General features: G+C 37.4%; 1 long non-coding RNA gene across 2 annotated transcripts; it reads right to left on the bottom strand.

Moving 5' to 3' along the window:
• Positions 1-748: 748 nt before the first annotated feature.
• LOC122237021 lies at positions 749-6,596 on the bottom strand. Of its 2 annotated transcripts, none has more exons than XR_006215217.1 (4): positions 6,523-6,596; positions 5,617-5,747; positions 4,831-5,029; positions 749-785 (listed from the first exon to the last, which is right to left on the bottom strand). It is a non-coding gene; the product is annotated as an uncharacterized LOC122237021 (long non-coding RNA). The 2 variants fall into 2 exon arrangements; XR_006215218.1 differs by having other exon boundaries at positions 5,617-5,781; positions 6,523-6,567.
• Between the last annotated feature and the right edge of the window lie 7,568 nt (positions 6,597-14,164).

Below are 14,164 nucleotides of genomic sequence, written 5' to 3'. Positions count from 1 at the left end.
TTATTCACATTCCTGTTTATTTTCTTAACTTGAGTTCCCAAGGTGTCCTTCCCAGGCTCCCCTCCCAAGACTCTTAGGTCAGAAGGTTGATGATGAAGGTGCAAGATACATGACTGGGGATGAACACTGTTATAACCTAGAGTCTGGGGGCTAATGAACGCCACCTTTCATCCTCAGGGGGGCTGGGGAAGAGATGGCTAAATACGGTTATTGCGAAGAAATCAACAGATTGTCCAGACCACCTCCATCTCCTTCCACGATTAACCTTCTCTTCATTTGGATGCTTTTTATCTGGCTTGACTATGTTTTTTCTTTAAATTGGCAGTCTGTGAGCATTTTGTGGGGAGAAGAGACAGGAGAGGGAATATGACTTGAAATATGGTTGTGGGTGTTTTTTAACAAGTTCTCTAAAAACCTTAAAAAAGACCTTTTAAAAAAATCTCTGTGAATTACCTTCTTTTGCTTCAAAAACATAGAATGTTCACTGTTCCACACTAGTTCATGATATACACCCTTTAGGGTAGAAAAGAATGATCTCATTTTAAGCACCCAACCAAAACAGAATAATTTATTTCTTTTAAAAGAAACATCTACTACTAAAGTTAAATGTATGGGGGTGCCTGGGTGGCTCAGTTGGTTAGGTGTCCGACTTCAGCTCAGGTCATGATCTTATATTCCGTGAGTTCAAGCCCCATGTCGGGTTCTGTGCTGACAGCTCGGAGCCTGGAGCCTGCTTCGGATTCTGTGACTCCTCTCTCTGCCCCTCCGCCTCTCACTCTGTCTCTCTTTCAAAAATAAATAAACATAAAAAAAATAAAGTTAAATGTATGAGAATACATGGAGCATATAGGTTATTAACACAAGGATAGCAATTATTAGTTTTATTTTAATTAAAGCTTTATCTCTGGCAATAGGTTTAGTTGAAAATCCATCATAATTTCCAAATGACATCTTTAAGTTTTTCAAATGTAATTTGTTAAGCTGTCCTTTACTTTTTTCTTCCAAGAATGCTGGGAAATTGTCCTTTTGAAAGTCAGTTCCAAAACATCTTCAAGTTGTAAACCATGAGGAAAACAGCAAGAACCTTTAAGTGGAGATCAAAGTGTGGTGAAGAACCTCTGTTTTGGGTTTGGATTCTAAAATATCTTTATGGAATTCTAAACATGGTAAAGATCACCTGTCACAAATCCACATTCATTTATTCGAATCAAGCAATCATACCTCTAGCTGCACCATTTAGAGACATGTTTAATGCCCTCTTTGCATTCAGATGAAAGGTATTGAGGTTCCTAATGCCTGCATCCACAATACGGTGGGCTCATTTCTGCTAAATAGAAGATATGCTTTTGCAAAGTCAACATATGGCTTCCCCATGGTTGAGATCTGCCTAAACATTGAAGAGAGCATATGGCTGAAGAATTTTGTAGATACAGTGGTAGAGTCAAGAATGAGAAGATGATTTTGGGCTCACTGCCCTTCCATTTTTCTTTTATAAAAGGAAGTCAAATTATTTGGTCTTACACATGCACACACTAACTGAAAAATAGAAACCGTGTATCTATTGAGTTGCAGAGTGACATGCTTATTTCTCCTGGAAATGTAAGAGAGAAATATGAAGTATATGTGGCTCCTGATAAAACATGGCATTTTTGAAACTCTAGTACATTATACAAATGAGTACAATAAACTCTCTTTGGGGGGTACCTTTTCAGTTCAAGAGCTATCTGCTTTTCTCCAGTAACTGAACTCTGAGCCATGGTTTGGTTCTTCACCAACCATGATTACATTTAAGTTGTGATTCTGAATCCCCTAGCCATAGCTGATTACCCAAGCTGTGACAATCTAATTCTATTTCCCAGAAATTGAGAATTGGGATTGAGCAAGAACAGGTCCTTCATTTCTCAGTGTCACTGGCAGAGTATGGAAACTTAGGATGCATGGGATAGTCTAGATCTTTGTAAGAACAAAGGAGAGGCAGACACAGAGAGGCTTCTAGTTGTCCTGGGCCTGCATAAGACCCAACTCTAGTTGGTCTTTATACTCCATCATATGCTATTTTATTTTTAGAGTCCTTTTTTCTTTTTGCTTAATCTAGCCTTTTGTCTGAATGGGAGACTTTTAATTAATATGCGTAGTTTAATGAGATCCTATAAAGACATTAGTTAAAATACCAAGATGGAGGGGGCAAGAAGGTAAAGTTGGAAGCATTCATGGACTGTCTTTTCCTTTTTTCCCTAGCTTATTGTATACTGCTTTCTAATTGTATCTAAATCCCTTTCCTGAAACAGTTTCATGGTAGAAAAATGCCTTCTTAAATTTATTTTTGTTCCTCTTTCTAGCCCCACCCAGCACAGTCCTAGAATTCCTAGGAGGACAACTTGTGTCTTTTATTTTATTTTATTTTATTTTACTTTATTTTAACTTTTTATTTTAATTCCAGTTAACATACAGTGTTACATTAGTTTCAGGTGTGCGACATAGTAATTAAATAATTCTGCATTATTATTGATTTCAAAAATACTTTTCAAAATAATTTCCCATAATTCTGAGATGATTTCCATTTATCTCTCCTCCATTTCCTCCATTGCCTTCCCCCAACCCCCAGGTACAGAGTTAAGGAACTGCAAACAACACTTCACAGAAGGCATATTTCCCATGAAGAAGGAACACTTGCCCTCATATGGAATATGTCATTGGAATTTATTGCTGAATGGTTGGCCATTCTGGAGAAAGTCCCTTGAAATCATATGATTTAGTAATCACTCTTGATAAATCTTTTTTTTAAAAAACAAGAGAAACTATTTTAAGGCTTGCCGTGCAAATCTCTGAAATGTGACAATTGAAGGATCTGCAGTTTATTTCTGTATTGCAGACCGTCCCTTAATGCCTGACTTCTTTGTAAAAATGAATGTTCCTACTCTTTCTTTTTCTGAAAGAAGGAATTATCCCACAGTTTAAACAGAGAAGTTGCGGCACGGGTTCATCCTCTTAGTGGGAGAGAGACCCCATATAAAATTCAGAAAATTCAGGAAGAGCAGCAGAACAAACGGGATGTTGTATGAGTGACAATGATCTCAGTTTCTTTCTCATATGAAAAGACAGCTGGGTTGAGGCACTTGGACCACCCACTGCTGGAAGAAAAATGCTTGAATCCTCAAAACCTTTGATTTGCTACTTTGTGGAGGTGAGAATGTAGGGCTCACAGCATGTGCTGGAGAAGTAAGTTAAATTTCATCTACTCATGCCTTCCCACCCTTCGCCTACAGAAGATTTCTAACTGAAGTCTCTGCTAAGGAAATGTCAGCCTAATATCTACTTGAAACTTTATTTGGAAGTTTTTGTGGGGTTATTAGGCCTTTATTCATCCCTTTGAAAATGAGATACATTTTAGAGTTTTTGTTGGTCGTATTTTCTGTTTGTTTTGTTCTTTTCTGTTTGCTTTGTATCTATGACAGTAGTGGATTACAGTGGTGCTCTTTCCTAAAATGTATAGCTTCAGAAACAGTGAAAATGCTATGATGTGGTTACAGGGTAACTTCAAACTGTACTTCCTTAGCCATTTGTTCACTCTATGCTCACTCCAGTGAATGGTGCAAAATACCTCATCTTTAAAATAAAGGATTATACTTTTATTTTTTTAATTTTGTTTAAAAAATGTTTAATGTTTTATTTATTTTTGAGAGAGAGACACACACACAGAGTGTGAGCAGGGGAGGGGCAGTGAGGGAGGTAACACAGAATCTGAAGCAAGCCCCAGGCTCTGGGCTGTCAGCACAGAGCCTGATGTGGGACTTGAACTCATGAATTATGAGATCATGACCTGAGCCAAAGTCAGACGCTTAACCGACTGAGCCACCCAGGTGTCCCAAGGGTTATACTTTTAAATAAATAATTACATGTCTTTGTTTTACAAGTATATACCTCAGAAAAATATTTTGCCACAAAATATATTGGCTACTAAAGGCTCAGGGAAATATATGTGTAATCAGAGTGTGAAACTCAAGACTACACTTTAGGTTTTGCCTTCAACCCTAACTTTTTCTAACTGCCAGTTACTCCTGAGTATTTCATAAGAACACCATTTGCACACTTAACACCATTCTTGTCAGCCCCTTCAATTATTGCTTCTGGGCAGCTTCTTTAGCTTTGCAGCAATTTACTCTACACAAAACCAGCACCTGATACTTCTTTTAAGGTGAAAACACACTGTTCACACAGGAAGAGGACAGTAGGAGGAGGACAACTTCGCACAGGTGGAGGATTCATTTTTACATACAAGTAATAAAGCCAAGAGCAGGAAAGTAGCTGACATCCCCCAGAGAGCAAGGCCTCAAATCGTCATTAACGGTTAGACATGGCCTAATCCATTTCCTTCACATAAATAATACATTGAACATGAGCCAACCTGTGGTACTTGTATTAGAATGAATGTCTCCTGAGAAATAATGCCCTAAAAATGAAAGATAGATTAGTAGTGTGTGGATGTATGTATTCTCCTCTGTGAGGAAACCTTGGTTTTGTCCTTTCTCTTCACCAGTGCTATCTTTGCATTTCTTAGTCTGGGCTTGAATATTTGCTGTAACTTCCTTGCTAGTCAGGTAGCTCCAGCATCCCATACCATTACCAGTGTGGACTGCTACATATTTGATCATGTCTGTCTCCCTTGATTATAACCACAGACTTTTTCTTTCTCTAGCACTTTCATAAAACCAGGGTGAAGTTCTACAGATCGAAAGAGTTCAAAACTTGTTCTAGTCTGTCCCCAAAATGCAAAATCCTTGACTTCTCTCCCCAAACAGGTAATAGCAAGACATCCAAAGTCCACTTTACCTTCTTCTAAGGATATTCTTTTCCCTCCTGCTTGAAGCCTAGGGGTTCTTATACACACATCAAGTGATGGAGGAAAGCACCATGGGATCAGTCCAATGTCATTACACATTATGTGGTGAATGAACGACAGAGGCTTAATACAAACTAATGTAGAGGAGGAAAAATAATTGTGTTTCTTCTGAGTTCTTAGATGAAACTTCTATAATAAAAGACAGATGAGCAAGAAAAAAACAGGTTATTAACATGTATACCTCCTGGGGAAACTGAGTAATTTCCTGAGGTGGCTTAGAATTCAGGCTTAAATACAGTTTCAACAGGGGAAGGGTAGGGGGTTTTTAGGACTCTTTGGGGAGAGTAAATGATTCTTAGGAAAAAATAAATAGGCTCTTAGAAGAATAGATGGGAGGTATGACAGTTCATGACAAAGTTTGCCTCGGTGTAGACTCCCCTCCTGTGGTAAGAGTCAGTCCTCCCTGGTTAACAAAATCCCTCTGGGAAGAAGTTTAGGACAGTTGAGTTTGTTTTGGAAGATCTATCTTTAGGCAGATAGGAGGAGTTCAGAGAAAGCCTCTTCCTGTATTAGCTGTTTTTAAAGTGACTACAACTGAAAATAATCAGTATGCTGAAGGAGCATATTTGGGGATGGCATATTCTGCTACCCTTCACTAGCTTGACAATTTGTGTCCAAGCAAAGAAATGGACTGAATCCCATTTTGCATAGCAGTTACCTATACTAAAACAGTGTGATCATCTATAATAACAAATATTATGGAGAAGGATACTTACTCTCCAGTAATTTGCTTCATGGATAGTTGCCAGCCAACCTAGCTGGAGACATTTGATTTAAACTCATTTGATCTTCTTGGCCTCAGGGAGATGACGTGGCAGAGATAATCAGTTATTGTCAACAAGTGCTCCTGCACCAAAATAGTTGAGGAATGGTGAGTCTTTCTGGTAGAACAGGAAGGGAAACTAGTTTCTTTTGTAAAAGTTTTGGAATATTTAAAAGCGAGACACTCCCCCAGTAGGTAAGGCTGCCCTTATAATTTTGGTCCAAAATTCAGTAGTGGAGCCAAGTTCTTTCTCTCCTGAGGTATCACCAGTGAAGGAGTCAAGCTCCTTTGTAACAGTAATGGGGGGAACAATTACTTTCCAACAATGGGGTCAATTATAGACCCTCAAGAAAGTACTATAGATCTACAAATGTATTTATTTGTCATGTACATTAACTCTATCAACCTAACAGATGCTGTAAAAACTGAGTACATTGTCTACCACATCACAGAAGAACAATCACCAACCCCAGTGATAAACCCCTTTCAGAGTAAAACCACCCTTTTCTCCCAGAAGTACTAAGACTTTTCCCATTTGTTTACCCTTTGAAGCTTAGCAAATGTCAGTGGTTCTAAGATGACATCTAATCCCCATTTATTTTTTAGCAAAAATGGCTATATCTGTTTCAAAAGAAGAGAATAAAAACAAACCAAAGCAATAAAAACACAATAACAACACAAATACAGCACAAAATAACTTTTAAGAGCTTGCCTCAACCTACATCTTGACCTTTAACTTATCAACCCTACAGTTGAATTCTACTCTTCAATAATGGCATTATCTGTAATTCCACAAAAGGTTCTATTATTGTCAGAACTGCTCCTTTGCTAACTAGAATGCCCTCTGTAATTTCAGTACCTGGTGATTTAGCTCTTATTTTTCAGAAGCCTTGTTCAAATCCCAGCCTTCACTGAGGACTAGGCAGATCTGCATATGCTTTTTAGTTCCTTCTTGCACTGCCTCTAACAATGCATTATTGTTGTGCTGCACCTAATTAGCTACATGACTGTAACTTCTATGTGATAAGAACTTTTCAGGGCAAGGAATGTGTCTAATTCATTTCTTTATGTCTGTTATCAAGACATGCCTTGAACACAGTGGATCTTTACAAAGAAATATTCATTTAGTCAAATACCTCTCATTGATTCAAATGGTGGACATGGGGTGGGGATACATTCAGGATAATTGATATTCTAATTAACCTAGTAATCTATATACCATAAAATTGATTATAATGTTTGTCCAATTGCATACAATTATCTACATACAGGAATAAAAATATTTGAAACATAGCTTTACATTTTATTTATTTTTAAAGTTTTTATTTATTTTTGAGAGAAAGAGAAAGAGAGAGTGCATATGAGTGGGGGAGGGGCAGAAGGAGAGGAGAGAGAGAGAATCCCAAGTAGGTTCCACACTGCCAGCACAGAGCCCAATGCAGGGCTTTAACTCACGAACCTCAAGACCACGACCTGAGCTGAAACCAAGAATCAGAAGCTCAACTACTGAGCCACCCAGGTGTCCCACCTTTACATTTTATTAATATCAAGCATGTACTCCAGGATGCTGTGGGCCTTAGGTGAATACTTCCAGGCCATGTCTGGGGATAAAAAAAAAATATGTACCATGGTTATTTATACCAAATGCAGGGAGGATAAAGTCTGCTAAGAGCATTATCTCCATCATCTCCCTCATTTCTAGCTACTCAGCTGCTGATTCCTTATATTCTCTGTATTGTTGGGAAAACCATGTGTTCCAAACTTACCACTTTTTCTTGGGAAGGAAAGCATAGCACACCCAGCTCCACCCTCCCTGCTCTCAATGCATTTTCTCTCCTTTGGAGAAGAGAAGTAAATTATCTGATAAGTGAGTTTGGCAGAAGGAAGTGGGATTGTGTGGCACAGTCCCTGAAAAATTATCTCTGAGGCTGCTTTCTGGTCTCTGAGATGCAGCAAGTGGACTAAACCTGAAAAGGTATCATGCTGTGGTCCCATGGATCCAGAAGTTGGTTGGGTCAGTCTGCCTAATTAATGAAAAAAGCCTCAGTAAGGCCCTTTGGCTACACCTAGATATCTGGTCTTCCATTCCAGGTCTAGTCCATAATAAAGTTTTTTTTTTTTTTTTATTAATTGTTTGTTTTTAAGTCTCTGTCTCCCCCTTGCATCATCTTCATTTGGGTTTGAATTCTGGAAAGAGGGAAAAGATGCAATTCATAGACCTTTCTTCATGAAACTGAAACCGTTATTCTGTAGAGCTCATAGTAAAGTAGTTTTCTTTGGTTTCTCTACTTTTTTTCAGCCTCTTCTCTAAACCCATGTCTTAAGAGAATGGACTCTGTATCTTTCTCTCAGTTTAACCTGGCTTGTTGGCCTTAAGACAAACTTTGTCATCTGGATTCCCCCTCCTACAAGGGATACGTGATCATTTGCACATGTCACACTGAAAAATTTACTTGTATATTCTCTATAAAACCGAGTCTGCCTGAAGCCTCTGGTTAGCTGCTCCAACATTAATCTTGTGCTTCTACAAAAAAATAATAATAAACATCTGTCAAAATTCTCAGAAATATTCTGAATACTTGCATATGTTTAATTGAAGGAAGTAGGAGATTCATTTCATTATGTGACAAAGGGTAAGGGGATTATTAATGAATGATTATGAAGAAACAAGGGCATAAATATTCTGAGCACCTTATAGAGAGGGCAGTCATTATTCATCTTTGTGTCCACATTTCTTGGCCAAATAAAATAGTCATTGGTGAGTCTCATAAGCATATTCCAGTCATGCAAAACCATTTCCTAAGGTTACAGTCAGACTTTTGAATAAATTTTCATAGAGTGAGTAGCCTAACCTAAATAATGTTAGCCTCCCACCCATGGCCATGGGGTGCCTTAAATAATCCCATAGCCTGTTTATCTTTTATGGAAAAGACCTTGTGTTTCACCAAATCAACTAATACATTCATCTTAATCTCATATAACTTGTTTCCTTATATCTACATGATGGTTTCTGGATTGCTAGCTTCTTAAATGTGTTTTTAAATGCAGGTTCTCCTGTCTTGTTTGCTCATGGAGACACCATGATCAGAAAGGTGGTTTTACCAGAGTATAGTTACTGCCATTTCCCAAACAGTGAAAACTCCACAGAAGGTTTGGTGATAGATAGAAACTGTGCACTTCTTTGGGGAAAAGTAAAGCCCTTGCATTCTTGGCTTCTTTTAGGACTTACACATGTGTCTTTTCTCAGTTGCCTTGGTGATTTATTTGCTCATCTATCATCACACGTGGTCTTTACTCTTCACCTGTTTCTTCTCCCTCCATTATTTATGGAGTCATTTTACTTGTGATAATATAAACATAAAATTGGCCTCAGAGAGCATGGATGGCCATCTGATGAGGGGGATGAAAAACTTTGCTTTGGAGAACCTTGGCTTACCCTTCAATCGGTTAAGCATCTGACTCTTGATTTCGGCTCAGGTCATGATCTCACAGTTGTTAGATCAAGCCCCGTGTCAGGTTCTGTGCTGGGTATGGAACCTGCTTAAAATTCTCTCTCTCCCTCTGTCCCTCCCTCTTCTCAAAAAAAAAAAAAAAAAAAACAACAAACCAACAACTTGTAAGAAATTTCACTTCAGTGAGAACATTTATGTGAGTACGGTGAGGCAGCAGAGTGACTTTTGATCATACCACATTACTTCATAAGCTTTATGGTGATTACTTTTCATTTGCTTTAGGGATGTCTGTATACAGTGAAAGAAAATATAAGCATTCAGGGTAATCATTCCAGGTCATCTTTGGAGTTTATTCTTAGGGTTTCACATCAGTATAACTTAACACATTCCATGTTTTTTATATTTGTGAATACAGCCCTCCACATTACAGCTAGTATTCTCTCCCAGGAGCAAATTCTAAAATAGCATCTCACTCTTTATTCACAGTCACTGCCCAGTGCCCTTCAGCTTCTGAGGTAAAACTTGGCAATTACACCCAGCATATTTCTCTCCTACATTCTCCTGGGAAGCCTTCCTCAGTTGGTCATTGGCTTTCTCTCTTCTTTGCTTAGGTTAATGTGAAGAATCATTCATTATTCAGATTTGCAAACTGTAATCTCGCCCTGCATTCATCATCTGCACTGCCTGTATTTCATAGTAATGTCACATGAACTCTATTTAGCATATTTACCTAGTTTTTAAGTCTTTAAATTTTGGGGGCTTTTAGTAGCAGTGGAATTGTTCTCTGACAAAGTACGATGGTTTAGGAGTTCTCAGTCCAGATGCTGTTTTCTTCCAGGCCAAGGATTTGGGATATGTTCTTGAGGACGGATGGAGAAATGTTTTAGTAAAGTTGCCTATGAATGTCCTTGACTAGTCTCTTGCCGCCGTAATCAATTTGAACTATCTTTATATATAATTCATTTGCTTCTCCATCATACAGGGCATTCAACACTGCTTCTACTTCCACCTGTGTGAAGGTCATTTCTTTGGTCCAGAAAACACCTCTTCCTTAATAGTATTGTTTGTCAGCATATATCAATTTTCTTGAAATTGACTTATGTGTTGAGAAGTAGGCTGGATTCTTGCTTTGTTCTTGCCTATACCTGACAAGTCAATCTCAGGCAGAGTCTTTCTCTTTTGAGGTGAAAAAAACATGGAGCACACAGAAAAAAAAATGAAGTGTAACATAGTGTACCTCACCAGGATCAGTATGTTGGGGTTGTAGTTGGAGCCTCTAACTAACAGTATGACCTTAATTAACCATTTCACCTCTCTTCTGGGCTCAGCATTCTCCTGTGTAAAATAAGGATATTGGACTGGGTAGTTCAAATGCTTATTCTAGTAGTCTAAGTTTCTAAGCTGTTGTGGCAAAGAACATTAATTGTTATAAATCAAAGCTACCTTTGTAGACTAGTAAAATTCTTTTATATGCTGACTGCTTTTCTATAATACAGATATTATCTTATGGCCCAAATTGTCTCTGAAGTATATAAAACACAATGTTGTCTCTGACCCTCCAACAAAACCAAGCTATAACATATTTCAGTCTGTCACCTCACCACTCTGCAAACCTCTTGTTACATGAAAAATCTTTACATTAGTTTCTTACAACCATGTGTAGGACTATATCCGAGTATCTACTCTAGGAAAGGGGGAATTCTTAATGGAAGTTATTCTTTCAAGCAATTAGATTATTTCAGATACTAGCTTTTACAAAAGTTCTGTAGGTGAGAGTCCAATTTTTTAAGTGGTAGTTTTATAAAGTTTTACAATATGTTACCATATTAAACTCTCCAAAAACATGAGTTTCACTAAGGAAATTTCTAGTATGCATGGAATTATATCTAAGGACATTTTCAGAAATCTTCAAATTTTCTATAAGATGTAATAAGGTATAAAATTCAGTTGGGGATAATTAGAAGAGGAAGAGACTATAAGGTCAGAATAGAAAAAGAAGAGAATGAGTAGGAAGTTCCAACCCCTTTGCCTCCGTAAAAAACTGCCTCAGAGACCTTGAGAACAATAAAAGATGAGAAGACTACATCAGGATCTTTGACTTTTACTCTTCCTTCTTTATAAAAGAAGATTATATGCCACGGGGCACCTGGGTTGTTCAGTCGGTTAAGCATCTGACTTCAGCTCAGGTCATGATCTCACGGTTCGTGAGTTCGAGCCCCACGTCAGGCTCTGTGCTGACAGCTCAGAGCCCAGAGCTTGCTTCGGATTCTGTGTCTCCCTCTTTCTGCCTCTCCCCCACTCATGCTCTGTCTCTCTCTCTGTCTCAAAAATAAATAAAAATTAAAAAATTATATGTCTTGAAGCACGATGGGACAAAGAAAGCAAAGCCATAAAGGCAACAATTCGTTAACATCTGGATAGAGAGGTAGACTTGGAAAAATGTCCCTCAGTACATATGACATATATAGCAAACTAAGACAAGTCTGCATGTTCACAGTTGAAACTAGAAGAGACAGAGCACCCAAAAATTTCTGGTGGGCAGTGTAAGGAAATGGAAAACAACCAGAGTGGCCACTATGTCTTTGCATTTCAGTGACTCTGACTTTACTTTTCCTCTGAGACTTTAAGTTCAAGGTAAGAATAGAGACCTTTGTTATTAAAGTGGCAATACATGTATGTTTTTCCTTTGATTTTTCTGTTTTGTTTGTTGGGGCATTTGGGGGGAGGAGTGTGTCTCATTTGAGCCATTAGGAAATCCCAAGAAATGGGATGATTTTTTTTTCTTTTCTTAAATGAGGGACCCTACAACAACAGAGGTTAAATGATTTGTGACTTGTTGCAAAGTGAAGTGACAAAGATGGGGCCAACATCAAAGTTTTCAGATTCTTAAACATTTATCAGATATCTATGTTCTTCCCAACAACATTCCAAAAAATAAAAGTTTTCCACGTCCAGTTCAGAATAACCAAAATAATGGTGTCCCTTGGTTTTTCTGTGTAACCTGTTTACAGTGTCTTTTAAAATCATCTGCCAGCTGTGTCATGGTAAAACTTACACTATTCTTGGCTTGAAGTCGTCAATCATAGCTATTAAGTCCTTATGAGCTTTCGGGCAAGTCATTTAAGTGCTTTAAGTTCTAGTTTGTTAAACTGTAAAATGTCAATCAAAATATCATCACTTCAAGATTAATGAGCATTAAATTAAATAATGAGTTTGGAAACACTATATAAGCTATAGATTGTCACTAACAATTTAATGTGTATGCTTAAGTAATTTTTCAGAAAACTTCAATGGCTTCCTGTTACTTATGGAATAACGCCTGTAATCTTATAAGTCCTCTTTGACATTTATTTTCAATCTTTTTTCTGCTTATAATAATAGCTAGGATATATTGAATAATTACTTTGTACCAGGGATATGGTGGATGTTTATCATCTCAGGGAAACCCCATATCAAGACTATAATAAAGGCAATGTTATTATCCCAATTTTTTAGCTATTTATTACTTGGAAAGCTGAAGAAACTTGCCCAATTTCACAAAGAGTAGAAGGAAGTGTGGAGCAAGGAGTCAAATTGTGGCTGTGTGATTCTAGAGTAAACTTAACCATCATGTACTTTCGCTTCCAAATAAAGCATATTTCTTGAACATTACTCTAACATAAATCACACTCAGTTCTGCAAGAACTACCTTACTATACTATGAAAAGTTTTGATAGAGAAATTCACATAAATGCTGAACAATCACAACACAAAATTATCTGATTTTTTTTTTATTTCCTTTGCTAGTTGGTTGACCTAGTTAGTTCAGATCTCAGCCCCAAATGCTGCTTCATTAATGAATTTATCTTGGTGTGCCTGCCACATCTCCCTTTTCTTCTGTCCTTCACTAATTCAAGCTCTTTTATTATGCTTGGAGTTCATGCTAATGTCCCCTTTGAGCATTTATCATAGCTATAGTTAAAAATGAATTGGACTATTAGTCTTATCATTTCTGTACTTCTCATTAGAAAGTGCCATGAGGGCAGAGGTCATTGTCTATTGATATATCTTGCACAGTAACATTTTCTTTTATAAAATGTCTATTTTTGAGAGAGAGAAAAAGGAGGGGGGAGAGAGAGCAGGGGAGGGCCAGAGGGGGTAGTGGACAGAGGATCTGAAGCAGGCTCTGTGCTGAGAAGCGAGGCTGAAACTCATGAACCATGAGATCATGACCTGGGTAAAAGTCCGGTGCTTAACCAACTGAGCCACCCAGGTGCCACAAATTGCACAGTAAATTCTTAATAAAAACCTATTGAGTGAATGGTTAATGAATGAATGAATCTCATCTTCCTTTGTTTTATCACTTTAATTTATATACTGTTTCATTGTTTGAAAATCCATTTTCTTTGTTTTTTTTTTCCCCCTATGAATTGTTCTGTTTGTATAATGAATTTTCAAACTTCCTGGCCAATCCTAATTGACTAAAAATACTTATAGGGATTTCCCATAGCTATATCTGTGCCAATGACAACTAAATTGACAATTTCTTCCTCTTTAAATATCAGATTTCTGAAATATAAGTAGATCAAGTCAGCTAACAAAACAAGAAACAGAATCTTTTTATGTTTTGCACATTGCTGTTAAGCTGCATTTTGAATGTGGCTTTGAAATTTGCATAATCATTCATGAATCTCCTTTCATTTGAATGTCTTAGTAATGACAACTTAAGATATATTGTTTACTGCTTATTCAAAATAAATTTCAATTATCAAAGTAGATCTTTATGTGTGCACCTGTTTCCATATTTGCTATGGACTCAATTAGTAATATGATCATGTATGCTGATGCTGTTTTGAAACTGTGACTTGAAATATACCATGGTAACTTCTGCAATATTAGAGAACAGTGGTTTTTTTAATCCTGTTAAATCATCTAGGCTGGAATTTTAAAACTTGAAATATCCAGCATATGCCACACTAAATTTACCAATGTTTATGCTGTAGATAGCTCAATATATCAAAGCTTCAAAACATTGTAGAAATATGCTTGGCTGCTGCTAATTCTATCCAG

This window comes from Panthera tigris, chromosome A3, assembly GCF_018350195.1.
Source record: "Panthera tigris isolate Pti1 chromosome A3, P.tigris_Pti1_mat1.1, whole genome shotgun sequence".
Taxonomy (NCBI): Eukaryota; Metazoa; Chordata; class Mammalia; order Carnivora; family Felidae; genus Panthera; species Panthera tigris.
Note: the sequence above shows the minus strand (reverse complement) of the source record. Positions and strands in the feature narration are given on the sequence as shown.